The sequence below is a fragment of the Lissotriton helveticus genome, chromosome 12 (assembly GCF_964261635.1).
Source record: "Lissotriton helveticus chromosome 12, aLisHel1.1, whole genome shotgun sequence".
NCBI lineage: Eukaryota > Metazoa > Chordata > Amphibia > Caudata > Salamandridae > Lissotriton > Lissotriton helveticus.
In genome coordinates this window covers 114,761,404-114,781,425 of record NC_136073.1, presented here as the reverse complement: position 1 = coordinate 114,781,425, position 20,022 = coordinate 114,761,404, and the positions used below count along the sequence as shown (strand labels likewise).

Genomic DNA, 20,022 nt, shown 5'->3' with positions numbered 1-20,022 from the left:
AGCAGAAGCAGAAAATAGAGTAGCAGTTGGAACAGATAGATCAGGAACAGTAGGAGTAGCGGGCAAAACAGCTTGTGAACTAGCAGGTGTGAGCGATACAGGTATAGGTAAAGAAGCCGGCAACCCTGAAAGAAGGGGTGCCGAAGGAACATTAATATTGACCATAGGAGGTACAGGAACTTGATTCAGAGGAGCAGGAACACCAGGTTGTCCAGCAACCGGTAATTGAACATTCGGTATAGGTGGAGCCGTAGCACCCTGTGCATACGGTGGGGGTGATCGTAACAAGTAAGACAACAGGGGATCCTTTTCAGGGTCCTCTACTATCTTAGCTGTACTTGATGGCAAAGCAGGATAGCACTTGTCTATTGCTAAATTATGCTCTCTATTGGCCACCTCCATCGCTTTCTCAGACTCGTTGAGTTGTAGCTGCTTAGCAGACTGTTCTAAAGTCAACTCTTGCTCTTTCTGTTCTTTCTTCAACTTTTTAATTTCTCTCTGTTTAGATTCTTTTCGCCAATAACGGAAAGAATCAAACATTGCCGGCCGGGCTTTCTTCTTGAATAATTTCGTTTCTAAATTATCAAGAACTTGAGGTTCGAAACTACCATGCAGTGGCCAACTAAGGACACCATCTTTCTCTGTGTAGTGGATCCATACCTCGTTATAAGAGATAGGGCCCACACCAAATTTGCAATATAGATCATAAAGGGGAGTTCCAATCGGAGGAACCGAACACGAGTCCTCCAACTGGGAATCCCTGTTGCAACTAAAACAAGACAACATACAATTTTTCCGACTTACCATTTTATAACCCGGAACACAAAACAGACGAAACACAAATTAAAAGAAAGGTGCGCACTTGAACCAAGAACTTAGGCCTACCAGAACAGACAAACGTATCGATACCCGAACTGAACTGAATGATTATCGTAACCAGAATAACCAGCGATAATCTTATGAAACCGAACCAAACCAAAAACTAAAAGGATTATCCAAACAGGAACAACCCTCACGAAGTAATCAACTATCAACCACTTAATACTTAACTGAGGCACTGAAGACGTCACCAAGGAGAAACCCGTCACGTCTCGCCGTACTAAGGACTGCACCTCGGGTCCAAGACAGGGCGACGGTCAAGGCAACGAACCACTGCAGCCGTCTGAACGGGAACCCTCGTGGAAGAGAACGTCGGGCCACTTTTGCGATATGCCGGGATCGATGAAGTGGGGCGCCTCCCTCTGAAATCTTCACACGAAGCTTCTCGAACTCTTCAGGCTTTTGGACCGGTACCGAATGACGTCGCCCCACGTTGGGTTCCAATTGGAGTTCTGGACTTTTTGGTTCCGTCCAGAGGTGTCAGGGATAACACCCGAAGACCCCGGAGTTCAACCTGCCTCGGTGCACAAACAAACAGAAACACGGGCTTCTCGATGGTGGCGTCAAAGACCAAAGGTTTATTACTGCAGGGACACAGAAGTCACAGAAACTACACATGGGCAGTATCTAGGAGCCTGTTCAAATTGTACAATGAGGGTTGCTCCTTATATACTGAATATTGGGCTTCAGGCAAATTTCTTTACATGTTAGCACATTCCAAAACCTTTGTGTCTTAAACAATAAATATTTGGCGTTGCACAGGAATCGTCAACAATATCTGATGTCAAAACATTACGAACGAGGGGTTCCCACTATTCCATCATAATCCCATGTCAACTTTCCATTCAAGACCCGGACCGCCTCATCGTAAATTTCGTTACCTCCCCCTAATAAAGGCCCAGAAGGAAAGGAGCAGAGCCAGGTGCAGAAGATAGAAAAGTAGGATAAGAGATGTTTGTGGGTCGTAAATGGGCACGGTTACCAGCTTCGGCCGCCTAATCATGATCAGACCAACGAACACGAGAACCAGTATAGCAGGACTGGCCTCAGGCTGGGGAGGCAGCTCTTGTCGAGTCATGCTGCCACAGCGTTGCTGGCCAGAGGTGCACGTGTCACTAGCAAGGTGAATTGCCGGCTAAAGCCTACGTGTCCTTAAATGAAAAGAGGTCATTGCGTGTCCATTGACTATGTGAGGGCAAGGAATACAAAATGGCTTCCTTGTTCTAAGATGGATGCCACGGGTAGAACAGAAATGTGTTTGTAACAGGAGTGCTCTTGCTCGTAGCATAGCGAAAACACCAGGATATACTAAATGGATCATTTGCGGTTCACTGATACCAAAATTATGCATTTGCGACAATGTTACAAACACGGGTAAAATCGTCACGGAACCTCAGTCTGTAACCTTACTTCCCAGCAACCAGCCCTCCAGAGCCTTAGTGGCACATTCAACACATTCAGACCAGTCCTGAGTCTGTGTCTTCTGGGTATCTCTGAACATTAACCTGTACTGTTCAGTGGTTAAGCCTAACCCATCAATCAGAGCACTCTTCAGGACCAGGTAGTTTCTAGAATCCCCATCACTAACTGTGAGGAGTCTGTCTCGGCCTCTACCTTCAAAGGAGAGCCACATGATTGCTGCCCACTGCTCCTGAGGTATCTGCTGTACTCTGCAGGCTCTCTCAAGTACAGTCATCCATTTGTGGATGTCATCCCCACTCTTGTAAGGGGGCACAATCTTACTCAGGTTTCTATTGTCATAGGACCTGTCTTTATCCTTTTGGATATTGCTGCCACCAGTGGATCCTAATCCACTCTCTCTAGGCTGTCTTGCTCTAGCAAGCTTCTCTTTGGCCAGGGCAACTTCTAATTCTTGCTTCTGGATCCTAAGTTCAGCCTCTCTCATTTTGGCCTCATGTTCCCTTCTCTGAGGGCTAGACAACTCCCTTCTGGAGTGTCCATGAGAACCTCTAGAAGCTTGGGAGGCATTGGACTCACCTGAGTGATTCCTTCTCCTCCTTTGCTCCTGGTTAAGTCCACTTGGGGGTCCGAATGGGTTGGACCCACCTTCAGTCCCAAATGAGCTTAAGTTAGTCTGGTTAAGCCTGCTGACTAGCACCTGACTATGTCTCTCGTCATCAGACCCACTGTCCTCCTCCTCCTCCTCCTCCTCTTCTTCCTCATCCTCTGGCTGAGTATCTCCAGTGACCTGGTCTTCCTCATCTATCTGGAAGACAGGGGCAGGGGGGTCAGAGTTGTCATCTTCAGTGGGAGAGCCTCCCTCTCCAGTTCCTGAGGGGCCTGGTTTGGAGGTCTTTAGGGCTTCAGACTGGTCTAAAAGCTCTCTGAGGTGACCTGCTATAGGGGTAGGACCCGTTTTGATTCCTCTTAGGGAACACAGCTGCCTCAGTTCTTTAAAAGTAAAGATAGCAAATTTGGATGGTGCCCTTGGAGGGTCACTCTCAACAGAGATAGGTCCAGTGGATCCCTCTGCTCCAGACATTGCTCTAGTGTGGGTGGATGTGTTGCAATCTACCTACACTGGTGTTTGCCTACCAAACCTATCTAGTAGTTGTAGTCAGGGTGTGCTACTCCCTATCCTCTACAACAACTAAGTTCAGTAGAACTTACGTATACTAGTCTTGTTTTAGTGTACCTATCAGGTACCTGTATGATCTTTCAAATGATACTCTCCAAAGATTGTAATGGTAAAACAACAGCAGGCTCAAATCCCAACCGCTGCTCACCAATGTGAGAAGTTGGCCTGGTATATGATGCTCACTAGTTCTAGTGATCACCTTGTACCATGCAAAGCAACCCTTATGATGATTGGTTGTAAGTCAACCTTAATAGACCAGCTATCCTAGTAGCGTGGACAAAGCAGTCTTAGGCTAAACTCTGTAAAGGCATGTGAAGCAAGCTGTTTTACCATACACAATCCCCTTGAATACCAAATGAAAGGACACCACACAGATATATATTGAAAATATATATAGATTTATTTCTACAAATATCCCCTATACTCTTTATGAGCACAGAAGCAAATGCGTTAAAACAAAACACAGTTTAAATATACAAAAGTTGCACAATATGGATGAGCCCTAGGGGCCACCTAAACCATATACTAAAATAGTGGTATAAGAACCACTATGGGGAAAGGAAAGAGGCCTAGGGCCTGGGGAATCGCTGGAGCTGTTCGGGACTAACAGTGATGAAGTCGGGAAAGGCCCGCGGGACTCGGGTGCAGTGCTCAAAGTGCACGCATGTACCAATGTTAAGTCAATGGTGCGTAAAAGTTACAAAGTTAGTGTTTTAGGAACCTTCCGATGAACCTACAAGGATAAAACTTTAGACACAGGCACTAGAGGTGTATACCGGTGTGGGAACACCGGCGTTGCTGAGTTACCTCACCCACAGGAAGCGGATGCACAGGTGCGAAGTTGTGTCGGGTTTCGTCACGCAGGTCGATGGTGCTTGGAGCTGAAGATGCTGCAGGCGGGTCGTCGAGGAGAGTTCCGGTGGATCCAAGGGTGGATCTGAAGAGGTGAAGACCTGAAAGCAGAGGGGACAATGTTCAAAGTCACTAGCCAGTGACTACCGTGGAACCAGGATGGAACCAGGCAATGTCGGGTGCAAACAGGTGAAGAGGTGCAGCTTGTCTCATCAGCTATGTGGACACGAAGAGGTCAAGGACGTCTAGGAGTCGATCACAAGCTGTCCCACAAAGGCTCTAGTTGATGGCGGTGTCGGCAACTTGATTGGAGTAAACAGGCCTTGGCTAATGCAAGCCACGCAAGAAGTGGAAAAAGCTCTACACTCGGACCAGCAAGGTCAGAGCGGGTGCTCCTTTTCAGGGGAGCAAGGGCCAGTCTGGAGCAACCAGACCAGTGTTGCAAATCGTAGTTTTCGTCGCCAAGATGGCCACTAGCCACGTGGCAAGTGACCGGGATGGCGCGTTGAGTGGCAAAGTGCAAAAGGGCCCCACGCAGATCGTGGAGATGCTGGGGGGCTCATCTTCGGTGCAAATGCTGCTCGGTGTCGGTGCTTCTCGAACTCCAAAGTACAGCATCGAGGGTGCCTCAGGTGCTGCGCAGTCAGCTCTTTGACGGTCTTCTGAGATGTCCAGTCCCACGTCTCTCGGTGCCTCCACGGGTCCCTTCTTTGCAGGGACTGTGGATCGGGCTCTGAGATGTCTGGGAGTCTGGGTCTCGTCGGGCTCTGGGCTCCGGCTCCGGCAGGAGGCGGCGGGAAAGCAGATGTCGAGTTGCTGGTTGGTGCTTGTATTCACAGGGTGGTCACTCCTTGGCCACAAGGGAGATTCTCTTCAGTCTTCTGTGCAGCAGAATGTCGAAGTCTTATTCTTAGTTTCAAGTCAAGTTCAGGATGTTCTGAAGTCTTAGGACACAGCTCCTACTCTTATTCCAAATCTGGGGGCCGGATCACCTACTAGGTCCCTCCTCTGGGTGGGACCAGGAAGGGGGGTGGTTATACCCCCTTTCCTTTGTCCAGCTTCGCGCCAAGACTGGGGCTGGAAAGCCCCAGCACCGGTTTGAACTGGCATATGCACAGGGACACCTTGTGTGCCCCAGGCATGTCTGATTCTATTCAGCCCTGTCCTACCCAATACACAAAATCCTGTCTGGGGTGGTGCTAGCACCTCCCAAGGCAGGAAACCCTTTGTCCAAGCTGCCCTCGCTGGAAGGACTCCCAGCATCAGGAGGTCACACTTGTGTCTGTGGTGGCAGCATCCATTTTGTGATGCTGAGGCTCTGTTTAACTTTAACCGGGGTTCAGGTTAGGTACATGTCGTATCCCTCTAGAAGGGTGGAATGCTACCCCCGTCGCCAGAACTGGCGAGGGGGTAGTATTCCAATTCGTATGACACCTTACTCGACATGTTTTGATAAAGCCAAACCAAAGATAGCATTTAACCGCGAGGTTCATAATGCACTTAAGAGTATATGGTATGGCAGTATCCTGGAACAGCTAAAGGAATTGGTTCCGAAAGCTGCAGACAGGCTCAGCTCATGCCAGAGCACTATCTCACATATTTCCAAGCACTCTGCCTCCAGGATTGATGAGGCATTCCATAGGAGTGGCTGATAGGAACATGTGTGTCCATTTTAGGTTAGGCATAGGCATACTACACCTAAGTAAGGGATGATTACACCGACTTACCCCAGCTGAGTGATCAGCCAGTTGTGTCAAATATGGAGGCCAGGCCAGGGGTGGCACAATACGTGCTGCAGCCACTGGTAGGCCTTGGAAGAACCTATCCCCTGGGTACCTGGGTACACTGTTACAGGGGCCAGTAAGGTGAACCAGTTCCAATTTCGTAATGCACCTAAAGTGCATTGGCAATTATTTAGAGAGAGAACAGCAGGCTGTGGGTCTGGTTAGCAGGCCCACAGCCACATTAAGTCATAAACCAGTGAAGCAAAAAGCAAAAAATTTGGGTGACCATAGGATAGCAGACCCTACTCTCCTACAGTCACACCACCACATTTGCCTCCACCACTACACAGACATGTCGGTCTGGTATTGTTGTTGTTTAACTTTTAGGTCACTTCATGAAACGCCTAGAGTTATTCCATCAATCATCACTGATCCTTCTGACTGACTGCAAGTATGGCATGGTCATGGTGTCCAACTCTGTAGTGTCTTGAGTGAGTTCAGAAGAAAAAATGCAATGGATCGGCCTGCAGTAGTACAATTTTGTTATTGAACAACAAGAAGGGAAAGATTGACTTGAGTCACTTTGTAGAATAGACGTTCACAACAAGAAACAACAATCACTCAATTCAAGTCAACCTTCATTAGTGGAAGAGACAGGGCCCATATTATCGGTCTTTCCGCCAATGTTCTGCGCTACATCGCATGATCTGCTGTCCCGGCTTCGGTCTGGCTCACCTCTGGATCCGTGCCCAGCGAAATGCTTGGGGAGAGTGGTTTCTGCAGTTAACATCTCGTTGAACCCTCTGCTCAATCTCTCCCTGAGTACGGGAGCGGTTCCACGGGCATGGAAACATGCGCCGTTTCTGCCGTTACTTAAAAAGCCTACTCTGGATCCCCTGATGCAGACTAATTATAGGCCAATCTCCCTGCTTCCTGCTCTGGCGAAGGTGGTTGAGAAACATGTGCAGATCTCGATTACCAACTTCATCGAGAGCAACAACATCCTCCATGAGTCTCAATCTGGCTTCCGGGCTAATTTTAGCACGGAGACAGCCCTTCTGGAGGTCACCGAAGCTATCAGGGAAACTCTCGATCTTGGGGAAAAGGCTATTTTAGTCCTGCTCGATCTGTCGGCGGCTTTCGACACCGTCCCACATGACGGTCTCCTTTTAAGACTCTGGGAGATCGGGCTGAGGGGGACGGTGTTGGATTGGTTTAAATCCTTTCTATCGGGTCGTCGACAGGGGATCTGGGCACCTCCGTTCTCCGCTGAAATGCCACCGCTAGAGGTGGGGGTTCCACAAGGGTCCATTCTGAGCCCCACCCTTTTTAATATCTATATGGCCCCTCTGGCGGAGGTAGCGGAGGCTTTTGGTGCCCAGATCATATCTTACGCTGATGACACCCAGCTTCTGTTCACTTGCAGGAAGGGAGAGGCCTTTGATATCGCCAGGATCAAAGACTGCTTGAGTGCGGTCTTTGCTTGGTTTCAACGGCACAGCCTAAAATGCAACTCAGATAAGTCTAAGTTGCTTTTCTTCGGATGTGCTCCTGATCCTTGCTGGAAATCTTGGTGGCCCCACGACATGTTTCCTCCTGAGAAGGCGTCGACACAAGCTAAGAACCTCTGTGTCGTGTGTGATGACGGCCTTTCCTTAAGACCCCAAATTATGGGGCTGTCCGGAAAATGCTTTGGCATCCTGAAGATGCTTAGAAAATTTCTTCCGCTACTTTCTTTGCAGTACAAAAAAATCATTGTTCAGGCGTTAATCGGGTCGCGACTCGACTACGCCAATGCCCTATATTTAGGACTGCCTAAATATTTGTTGGCCAGGCTGCAAATAGTGCAGAATTCAGCGGCAAGAGCTATCTTTGGCCTTCCACGGAGAGCAAGAGTCTCGGATCTGCTTAAAAGGCTGCATTGGCTGCCTATCTCCAAAAGAATCGTATTTAAGATTCTTACTTTGGCGTTCAAGGCCCTTCATTCAGTTGGCCCGAACTACATCAGGATGCGCATGGCTTTTTATGCGCCGCGGAGGATGTTGCGGTCGGCTGGGTTGGCTAAGGCTGATGTACCGCCCATTAGACTTACCCGGATGGGAGGACGGTCTTTCGGGTACTTGGCGGCATGCCATTGGAACGAGCTTCCAATTACTCTTCGGAAAGCCAACAATCTCCTCTCTTTTAGAAGGGAGTTGAAGACTTGGCTTTTTTCTGCATACATTTTTTTTAGATCACTGTGAGCTGCCGTGTGGTGTTTTTCAGCTTCAGGTCTCTTTGCCAAAGCGCCGGGACACCCTTTGGGGTAGTCGTGCGCTATAGAAGAGATAGTACATAACATAACATAACATAAGCTTTATTCGGTTGAGATAAAATCGACCATAAAAGCACATGTTAAAACATCATTAAATCTGTACAAATGATTAAATCAGTGGACTACATTCTTGACATTAGTACACATCTAAAACATCATACTTTTCCCTAAATTAATTGATTTTAAGATATAAATTGCAGTATAAAAACAAATATCAGGCTCTTGCATTGTAAACAGCAGACTCATAGAAGCATTCGTAGTTAAAGTGCAGTATTTTTTAAACAAGGGTTTAAGAAAGGCAAAACGGAGGTTCAAATATAAGTCACAAATAAGGAGAAAGTGCAAAGTACTCTGTTTAGAATGTACGTCACACGGGCACGGGGTAGCGGAATACTTTTTAACACAAGGGAATGCTACCAAGTGGTGAACAAGGCCTAATCCCATTCTTGTAAGGACGAATCGATGTGATGTCTGGTTACCTGGTACAGATAGTCCTGGAACCCCTCAGTTTCTAAATTAGAGTAATAGAACTGGCAAGTTGTCAAATGCTCCCTCCTTTTAATGCGGTCACAATTTTTCTCCTGCAAAAACATATTTTTCAGTTCTTTCTTGGGAATTTCTATTACTCCATTGGGGTTTTCCAAGATATTTATGTTATATAGGTCTTTGAAGGTTTGTACTATATAGTTGAGCCAAGGGATCTTAAAACAATTGTCTAAGTGAAGACAATCTTTAATAATGTTTCTGTTAAATGTAGTCTCTTCTTTCAACCATATAGATCGCCATAATAATAATGGTCTTAACCCAATTAAATCTGTCAGGTAATTAATCCCCACTTTGCTATGTATAAGATCAGAAGATAAAGAAGTGGGCAAACAGAGCAATTTTTTGAGAAACTTGTTTTCCTCTGTTTGCAAGTCATCATGACGGTAATGGCTCCATACCCCCGCACCATAAAGTGTAATCGAGGTACATCTGGACTGGTAAATATGGACCATATCTTTAATTCTACGGTCCCCGATTTTGGCAGCAAACCTAAAAACCTCGTGCACACTTTTTACCAGTTTGGACCTAACATTTATCATTTCCTGCGACCATTTGCAGTTACCGGAAAAAGTTATCCCTAAGTAGCAGAACTATCTACTGTTTGTATTTTCTGTCCTTCTACAAAAAAGGATTTGGTTTTCCCGGACCTCAAGCCACAAATCATAGAATAAGGTTTGGTCCTATTAATCTGCAGTTTACTACCCTTAATGAAATCAACAAACTTACCTATTAACCTTTGCAATCCTATAGGAGTTTGCGATAAGAGCACGGCATGATCCGCATAAAGCAAAAACGGCACATCTTGGCCATCCACCTGGGGTGCATCCGACTTAATAAGTTTAAGATCTGCGTCCACTGCATTAATAAAAAGTGTAAAAAGCAATGAAGCAAGGACGCAGCCTTGCCGGATGCCCAATTTAACTTCAAATTTGGGGGTACACTCACCTCTTTGGCCTTACCGCATGGATGTCAATAATTTTTCATAAAGCCTAGCCAAAAAAAAGATTATAGGCTCCGGTGCACCAAGACCTAGTAGGATCGGCCATAACAGAGCATGGTCTACTAGACCAAATGCGCTGCTTAGGTCAGCGAACATAGGAAAAGCGAGCCTTGCTTTGCACATGTATATTTTCCTATTATTAAATCCAAATTAATGCACTGCTCAAGGGTTCCTCGTCCCTTCCTAAAACCATATTGGGACTGTGTTAAAATCCCATTTCCCTCTACCCACTCCTCTAACCTAACTAGTAGGACCCTGCTCATAATTTTGATCGATGAGTCTAAGAGAGAAATCGGCTGGTAATTTTTTTGCTTCGGATCTATTCCCTTTCTTGAAAATGGGAATAATAATTGATTCACCCCATGTGGCGGGCGGTCCATCTGTTACAGCGGCATTTAAACTCTATTTAATATGGGGCCCCAAAGAGCAGGAATGGCTTTATAAACATCTATGGAAACGCCGTCCGGTCCAGGGGCTTTCCCTCCCTTGCTGCTGTTAATACCTTGTTCCACCTCATTAAGTGTAATATTTAGTGGTAGAATTGGCCAAGTGCCAGAATCCCCGGAATCCGTTGTAATTGCATTTCCAGGGTTAAAAATATTAGCAGAATGTGCAAGCCATGCCTCACTACTGACATGTGATGTAATTTTGGGGACCACCTAATTTTTTAAGAAGGGTGAATTGACTGTTTCCCAGAACAACTGGCTGTTAGATGTTTCAACGGCCAGTGTTAATTTGTCCCAGGCCTCCTCTTGGAGCTCTCTCTTTCTCTGGTTGAGTTGCAGTTTATAGGTCAATCTTAAGTTCTTGACAAGCACCATGTCCCTGCTCTTACTAGACAATGCGTGTTTTAACTGATTCAGGGAATGGATACATGCATGGTTAAACCAACCTCTATTCTGGGTCAATTTCTTATTAGAAGTCCTAGTCATAATATTATCAATAAATCCATTGATTTTACAAAAATGCATTAAGATCTGGCTGATTCGGTGTTAACTTCCAGACTCTCCATGATCTCAGTATAACCAACTGTAATAATATTTGTTAATACCTTTTCTGGGTTAACCCCTTTCCATTTTATCCTGGAGCCATTGGGTCTACATGGGGTTATATTGCCAATCGTTGGTTGTATTACTGGGCATCTATTGCCCCATATGGCTAAAATCATTGAAATACAGTTATGATCACTTAGTAATACATTTTCTACCCGGGGTATAAAACATAGGGGGACAATGTTTGTTGAGACCAATACATGATCTATAAGTTTGTTAGCATTTCTGCCCGTAAAAGTAGAAATCAACTTTCCATTGCCATCTTTTGCACAGTGCATTATGTCCAGGTCAAATTTAGCCGTAAATGTATTTAAAATTTCACCATAATGGTTGTGTGGGAAGTGCAGAGAGTCGTCTCCTGAATCATTCCTGAACCCACATATCTCAGTTGCAGACAGGGGACACAATTGCATATTAAAATCACCCACCCAAATTATATACAAAATAACACCTTCATCACAACACAAAATATCAATTGCATTCTCCAATTCTGTAACTATCTTGTGACGTGTATGATAAACAAATTATTATAGAAGTTAATTAACAGAATTTCCCTACCATTTTTCTGGTGTAGCCAAAGTACCTGTTAGTGGCAGCCAACATTAATAGATGTTTTAACTTCAACCGGCAGGTCAATTGACAAAAGTATTAACAAACCCCACTTTGCTCTACCTGCTGTAGAACGCAAAGCAGGTAAGTTATAAGAGACAAACCCATCCATATTAACATGTTCCATACACCAGGTTTCCTGGAGACAAATAATGTCATGTTTGTTAGCAAAATGCATCCATCCTAACATGTCTTTTTTCTTAGTCAGTCCGGCTATGTTGCATGAGGCTATACTAAACCCTCTAGTTTCGGGTCTCTCTATGGTTTCTGCTATCTGGGTCATTGATCTCTGATCATCCCCAGTCGCGTTAACCATATTAGAACAAACATGATTCAGAGGATCTGTCTCTATAGGTTCATTCCCATTACCATCTGAAATCTCTCCCTGTTCTTCACTCAGATTCCTGCCTTCCAGAATGCTTATATCCCTCTGTAGACTTAGGGCCCGGCTAGGAGATAATTGCCCCACTGGGTTCTCGGCCCCTTGTTGCCTAGTACTTTATGGTCTAACCCTCCTTTCCCTTGCTGGGGATCTGGAAGACAATGGATCTTCTGAAAGAGTGGCTTGCTCTTCTTCTTTCTCTGCAGGAAGCTTGATCTCCTGACCTGCCCCAACTTTGGGAGGAACAACTACTATTGGGGGTGGTTGCAGCTGTTGTTGCCAGGTCACAACAACAAAGAAAGGGAAGACAGACAATGCAGGCCTATGGCAAAAACACACTGGCTGCCTTCACAAAATGGCAACCGGACACATAGTCACTCACAACAAGCAGGAGGCCTGGAAAACAATGAACTCATGCAGGCCTATATGGACAGAGACTTTACAAAATGCCCCCTGGCACATAGGGAGGCTCAGCCAAGGCAAATGCTGGCTCACTATTACAAACACACTAACTCACTGGCCAGACAAAGGAGGCATGCTAAACAACACAGATTTAATGCAACAATGCCAAAACGAAAATCCACATGGCTAAAAAAGGTTTGCAGTTACACAACAACCACACCCATCCAACAAAGGCATTTATTTAACACACATCACATGAAAAAAATGAACTCCCCCCAAAAAATTTTGCGTTTTAATCCAATGCCATCCATGCCTTAAATGATGTTTAAATTCAATATACACCACAGAAATAGTTGTTTCATGCACCCATGAGTAGCTCTGGGCCTACTGACTGAAAGGCCGATTGACAGACTACTGGGCTTGTGAATTAAATAAATATTGCAAATTGATTTCAAAAGCTGGAGAAAATATAGTGAACTATGCAACATGTTTCCTTTATAAAAGAAGAACAATTACTTACAAACGACTAGACCCCTACTGAAACTACAGGCCACTCACCACAATAAATGTTAAAAAAATTATGAAAAGTACAAAACAATGTAGGTGCAATGCCCCAATCAGACCAAAAAAATAAAAAGTCCTCAAATCCAATGATATATGATGCAGCAGACACCAAGAGTGATTCTTCCAGGTCCAAATCCAAATGAAAAATGAACAGCAGATGGACAAAGTACTAGGAGAAGCCTGTCGGACAGGAACAGGAAGTTGGAGAATCTGGGGCACTTCCTTCCTCTTCAAACGAAAAGTAAAAAGAGAAAAAGGACTACTTTCACAAAAAAGTACAGCCAAATGTCAATCTGAGGAGTTTTTTTAATCCAAATCTTCATTTCGAGAAGGTTTGATGCTTGGGAGAGAACCTTCGCCAGATTGCAGATTCTGCGTGTTCAGGATCGCGTTATGATGGCACGCCCGAATGACGTGTTCATACACTCTCGCAGGACCGTGCGGCCGGCTACCAAATCTCGTGGCGGTCGCGAACGGTTGGGAAATCTCATTGGCAATTGCAAGGCACCCAGTTAGTCGCTCCCGCAAACACAAAAAAACTCCGCTTTGTTGCGGAGTGTGGAGTTTTCTGGCAACTCCACGTTCTACGCGGAAAGCAAAGTTGTCAAACCTCTGCAAATGCAGGGCGGAGGATTACGCCCAGGGTTACTTTTTTGACCTAGTTTATGTCACCTTCTTTCCTTATTTCTTTCTTCTTTCTTCTCACTTCTTTTCCCTTCTTAGTTTATTATTTCTCCACCCAGCACCATGGCAGAGGGATGGGTTCCATGCGGGTAGTGCCACGGCCCAGGTATGCAGTCCCTGGCGATCTTTGAAGAAGAGAAGGTGGCAGCACTAGTTTTTTGGGTGCAGCTTCAACTCCCCTCTTTGCTGGCAGCAGGTGGCACGCTCAGTAGCAGCTACCCCCTGCAGGAGCGTTGGTGGATTTGGGGGGCAGTGCGCCGGTGTATCCAGTGCAGCAGCCAGGTTTAGCGCACCGTCCAGTATTTTACACACTGCTGGGAGGACATTCTGGACCAGAAACAGTTCCCGTTCGGCCTGCTAGGCGTCGAGATTCTGGCGCTCGGTGAGTATTAATTATTTGTTGTGGTGGTATTCTACATTACTAAAAAAAAAACAGAATAGCATGCTGCTCACACTTGGAGGCAAGTTATGTTTAGTAAAGTTTATGCTGGTATATTATTGTGTGATCCAGTTTTTTGTTTCTGCTGGGCAGGTGCCAGTACCTAATCCCATTCATTAGGCGGTCGCTTTGGCTGATTAATTAAGAAGCCATTGCAGACTTTCTTCTGTCACTATAGTGAATTACTGAGTAGCGCCTTCTCTCTGTGACCTTGTTTTTGTAGCTCATACAGTTCCAGGTTATTTAATTGAATTCACAGTGATGATGTGAATGATGCATCTATGTATTGCAAAAAAGGGAGACTGAATTTTCTCATCAAGGGTGTTGAGAGATGGGAATAGAAAAGAATCAAAGATCATTAACTGCAATACGTTAGTTCCATATGTAGTTTTTGTGAAGGAAACGTAGAATATGGATTTAATGACAGACGATAAACTTCATCGACACCTATGACATCCTATTGTTCCAAGAGAGCTGGGCACTTGGTCCAATCCATAGGATAGGGTTTCTGAACTTTTTCAAACCAGCAGTGAAGGGACACAGAGGCAGAGCCTCAGGGGCCTAGTTATCTGGGTCAAACAGACTACTGGCTATCGGCCAGTGGAAATTGTTGTGGATAACCCAAACATGCTGGGAATTAAACTACGTAAAGAAAACTGCCACAATGTTGTAGTTATTAACATCTATGCTCGAGGCTGCCTAGGAGGGCGTAGGCCCATCATATTAAAAATACTTGAGTCATACCTTGAGGGGATTGGGAAAGATAAGTTTCTTATTTTAGCGGTTGACCCCAACTGTACTTTTGAACCCCTGCTCAGTGCGGGGGAGGACCTGGGGTTGGAGGACGACACCGTGTGGAATATCCCGATGTTGTCCCTGAATAATATCAAAAGGGGTACTGAGGCAGCACTACATTGGGCGGGATTGTGCCTGGACTGGGGTCTGAGAGCCGTCAATGGTCGTACGGCCTCTGATAAATCCAGCAAACCCACCTTTGACAACGGGGTTAGTAAAAGCAGAATAGATTATATTCTCTTAAAAATAGAATATTGGTCATTTCTGGACAACATGGAAGTCATGGTTCGCCCCGAAAGTGATCATAACCCCCTGTCACTTAGTCTAAGACTTCCTGGAGTCCCCGGCAGGCCTACCTCTGCTGTATATATAACGGGTGATGGCATCCTGACCAACGACAGAAGAAGGCTTAAATGGACAAGGGTTGTAGAGAATCCCTACCTCCTAGATGGCATAACTGAGGTAGTATCATCGACTCTGGGTGAAATCTTGAAAGTATCGCCTGCTGTGGCAGCCTTAGATTGGATCTGCGAACTACACGAACAGTGCTTTGACAAACTTAAGGCCCTCTTAACCCTCCCATTAACACGAGGCAAGGTGAGGGCACAGGGTTGTCAAGGAAAATGGTATAATAAGTATTGCAGGGTCGCGCATAGTGACTTAATCAAAGCTGTTAAATCTAGGATTATTATCGACATAAAAGAGGCATGTCTAAGGTATAAAAAAGTTCAGTGGGAGGCGAAAAAAGAGTGGGATGAACGCCACTGGCTAGATCTCCTAGAGGCTTGCAGTTCCTCCAATCAGGTCAAATTCTGGGAACTAGTGAACTGGGGTAGGAACCCCGATTCACAAATTCCTGCTAACCATGTGCCTGTGGAAGCATGGGTTGAATTCTATTCCAGCCAGTTTTTGGATCCTGACTTAGAATCTAACACCGGACAAGCCACGTGGGAAAGCCCCCCCCACACTCATAACCAAGTGTTAATGTTTACGGCCCTAGATACTGAGTCAGCAATCTGCCTGGTCCAGCGTGGGAAAGCGCCAGGGATGGATTCCATCCCGGCCGATTTATTTAAAATCAATCTCCAACTCTGGGTCCCTTACATAACATCAGTAGCGAATGCTATCTCTAAGGGGGCACGGATTCCAGCTTTTTTGGGGGGGGGGGCGGAAATCCTTCCCATTTTTAAGAAAGGGGACCGATCGGTCTCGGGTAATTATCGCCCCATAAGCTTAATAGACTCCCTTCAAAAAATCATCGCTAGGATGGTCCTAGCTAGGGTCCAGGGCTGGATGGAGATGCAAAGCATTCTCTCTCCCATGCAGGCCGGCTTCAGATCAGGCACCAGCACCATCAACCAAGTATTCAGATTTATTCTGATATACTGGAAGGTGGTGCTGCTAGGCGGCGGATCCATCTATGCCGCCTTTGTAGATCTGAAGTCGGCCTTCGACCTCGTGCCTAGGGCTAAACTGTGGGCTGTCCTAAAAAATCTGGGACTGCCGATGGAATTGCTTGACCTGGTAGTAAGATTACATGAGGACAACTTCACTAGGGTGAGGTGGGGAGGTGAAGGGCAGGTGACGGATTGCTTCCCCGTAACACGAGGCGTCCGCCAGGGGTGTGTATTGGCACCCACGCTCTTTTTGTTGTTCAACGATCAAGTAGTGAAGTTCTTTGCCGAAACCCCCACTGATGCCCCTCTCTGGGTGGGAGTAAGTTCCCCATGCTCATCTTTGCAGATGATACCCTGCTCCTCTCAAAGACCCGTAGTGGCCTGCAAACTGCATTAAATAGATTTGAGGAGTTCTGCTTGGCTAACGACTGGAAAATCAATGTTAGTAAGACCAAATTCATGGTCCTAAATCAAAGTCGTCCAATTAAAAGTCATGTGAGCATGAACGGAGTAAATCTAGAACAAGTAGAGGTCATGACCTATCTAGGAGTAACCTTGGATCACCGCCTCAGCTGGAAACCACAGGTTGACACACTTTTTTTAAGATTTGCACGTCTTACTGGCTGTCTTTTGCAGGAGCAAAAAAGGTCCCTAACCAAACGGGTTAAGCCCGCCCTCAGGATCTATGAAGCTAAGATCAGCACCGCAATTCTATACGGGGCTGATCTTTGGGGGTTTATGGACCTATCAACTCTGGTTAGGGCTCAAAATAAATTTTTGCGAAAGTTGGTTGGACTTCCCCAATCCACTCCGACAAAACCACTTTGTTTGGATATGGGCTGTGCCCCAATCAATGAGATGGCCCGATATCGGTTAGCAGCCCTGTGGAGACGCATTTGGACATCTCCAGATCTAAGTCTCTTTGCTAGGGAATTAGAGGAAGTGAGATCGATTCGGAGGTCGAATAAAATACCCTGGCTGCGTGAAGTAAAAACAATCTTAGAAGACATGGGCTGCAATCAGCTGTGGGTCTCTCCGCAGTCTACTTCCTTTCCCTCCAAGCAAGACTACAAAGCATTATACTGGGCCTGTGTTCGACAGGAGTCTGTTATAAGCTCAGATGCCACCAGTTTAACTGGGAGATTCCTGTCTCATAACCTAGACCCTTCCTTTGAGAACTACTGGGACCTCATAACCAAGCCATTAGACAAAAAACTGAGTATTGGTCACTTTCTATTTGCTTGCCCCGCCTATTATGCACCTAGAAACAAATGGATTAGGCCCATCTGCCTCCTTCTCAAAGTGCGAGGGAGTGTTGAGGCGCTGTGGGCGCTACGTACCACCACCTCCGAGGCGGTGGTTGTAGGTGTTGCTAAATTCCTGGGGTGGGCATGGGTTATTAGAGCAAAACAGCTACAGGCATTTTGATTCTTAATGGGTTTTTGTATAAGTGGTCTTTATTACATTGTTTAATTCCTTTTTAATGATGATTTGTATCATGTAATTAGGATGTTCTTAAACTTAGAACTGTATCCTATTTTATTGTTTTTTTCTTTTTTTTAATTGTCTTTTATGATGTAAAAATCGAAATAAAGACTTTAAAAACCTGGATTTAATGACAGACGATAAACTTGAGTCGAAAGAAACTAGTAGTGCTATAGGTGATCAGTATTAGCGACTGTGTTTGCTTTTCATAAAACATTTTGTGGAGATTATTGACAGAATCACTAATCTATTTTATTCATCTTCTTAATTTCTTTCATCAGCACCCAAGGGGAATAAGAGGGACACATTCAACGGTCTGGGGTAATCTGGTCAGCCAGCACCGACCACAAGAGCCGCTGCAGAGGGCTCCGTAGATCCCAGTAAGTCCTTTTATGATTGTTGTGGACTTCTTAGGGTAGAACCATAGAATATTGGGGTATTTTGTCTCTTGGAATGTTGCTGCTATGTATTGCGATTTGTGAAGATTCAGATAGCGGGCCCAAGTAAGCTAGCATTTTAAATTTATAAAAAACACCATGTATATTTGTTCAGAAGGCTTCCTTTTCCTGCTTATGCCTAGCTTTAACACAGTTCAGTTCAAGAGACAGTGGCCATGGTCATCATGGACCACCCTCTCCCCCCAGTGTAGTGTGCTGTAGACCATTTATTTATAGTTACCGTACACCACCAGTTACCAATGACAGTGCAGCAAGGCTGGGAAAAAAAGAAGAGGTCCCACTCGCACTGCATTTGCCACCCAACACCATAGGTTTCATTGAGCGTTATTCCACGCCTGGCTTGTCTAACTTTGTAAACATACCAACCAAATACCCAGAGTGATACTTGGAAGATACCTACTAACTGAGCGGTAGTGCTGCATTGCTGTTGTAATTGGGGTTACGTATCTGGGATCTAAATTATGTGTAATATTTTATATTCTAGCCGCAGGTGATGCCGGCTCCAATGCCGCTGCAGGAGGAAAAGGCGAGGGCTCAGTTCCAGGAGAGCTATACAAGGTAGACCAGTGCACAGCAGTTCCGTTAAAAGTTGAATGAAAGTTACTGGGTTTAACAGGTGCTCCCTAGGTATTGCCTCCTTCCCATTAGACGCATTTAACTGAAGTCGTGAAGTGCATTCAATTGGTAGCATCCCTGGGGGCACACTTCAGTGGGAAAACAATTCCTCTATAATTCCTCATTTAAGATTTTGAAATCTCATTTTATTCCTTGGTTGTTTTTATATTTTCAATTGTATTGTTTTTCATACAATATTCCATGTTTTAAATCCACATATTAGCTCCAATGCATTTCGGGCATTTGCCCTTCGTCTGGGAGCATATCTACAAGAAACAACATAATTTTAGTATACTACTACTGATTTACAAATATGAAGCATAAGTACAGGTGCAGACATGTATGTGATACCTTATATCCCTGTAGTGTAGAGTGGCTATCTGAAATGTGAGGAGAACGGCACCAAAACGTGCATGATGTGAAACAGTGTTCAAAATTAATACAGGTCGGACTTACTCATGTGGACGGTTCTTGAGCATTTAAACGCGCCCGATCTGTAAAAAAAAATGCAAGCGGTAAACCTAAGTGAAACGCCAATGGTTAGAGCAGTCTAACGGGTAGTAACCCGACTGTCAAAGAAAGGAAAAGTGTATAACGCTATACTCACTGTGAAGGTTTAAAGTAGTATGCCGCGGACGCTGGCTCTATGCTCTATTCGGTGCTCGGTTAGTGCATCATTCACAAGCAAGATAACGCGAGTTTGGGGTCACGTGATCATGTCACATGATCGGGACTAAGTGAGGTGATATCAACAACGGACGAAGTTGAAAAGTGATCGAGCTAAATGCTGATGGTGCGCAAAAGTGAAAATGGACCAAGGGGGAAACATGTGGTGTTTCTATGCGAACATGGTCAATAAAGTTAATTAGGTTAAAAAACCGGTGATAACAACGCCTTGAAAAAACGGTGCAGGAATTATTCAAAGCAAATACCGAACTAGCATAAAATGAAACAAAGTAAAAGTAAGTAGGGACAACAGATTAGGAAAAATGTACAGAACTGTATAGGGGATCATGAATAATATGTTCAACATATCATAAATAACATGAAAATTCAATCCGATCATTGAGTCCATTAGGCTTAGTGCTGTTAAGTTTGTAAATCCAGTACTTCTCTCTACGGAGTAGGTATTTATGGTTATCTCTTCCTTCAACTTTGTTGACCACTTCTAGAACCATACATTTGAGCTGAGAGATGTTGTGGTTCATTTCATTGAAGTGGAGTAT

The 20,022-nt window shown here is 45.1% G+C and overlaps 1 protein-coding gene across 1 annotated transcript in view; it reads right to left on the bottom strand.

Annotated features, from left to right (window-relative positions):
- LOC144798642 (transmembrane protein 272-like) overlaps nt 1-20,022 on the bottom strand; it is a 1,182,125-nt gene that overhangs the window by 486,458 nt on the left and 675,645 nt on the right. The gene's annotated exons all lie outside the window — the stretch shown is intronic.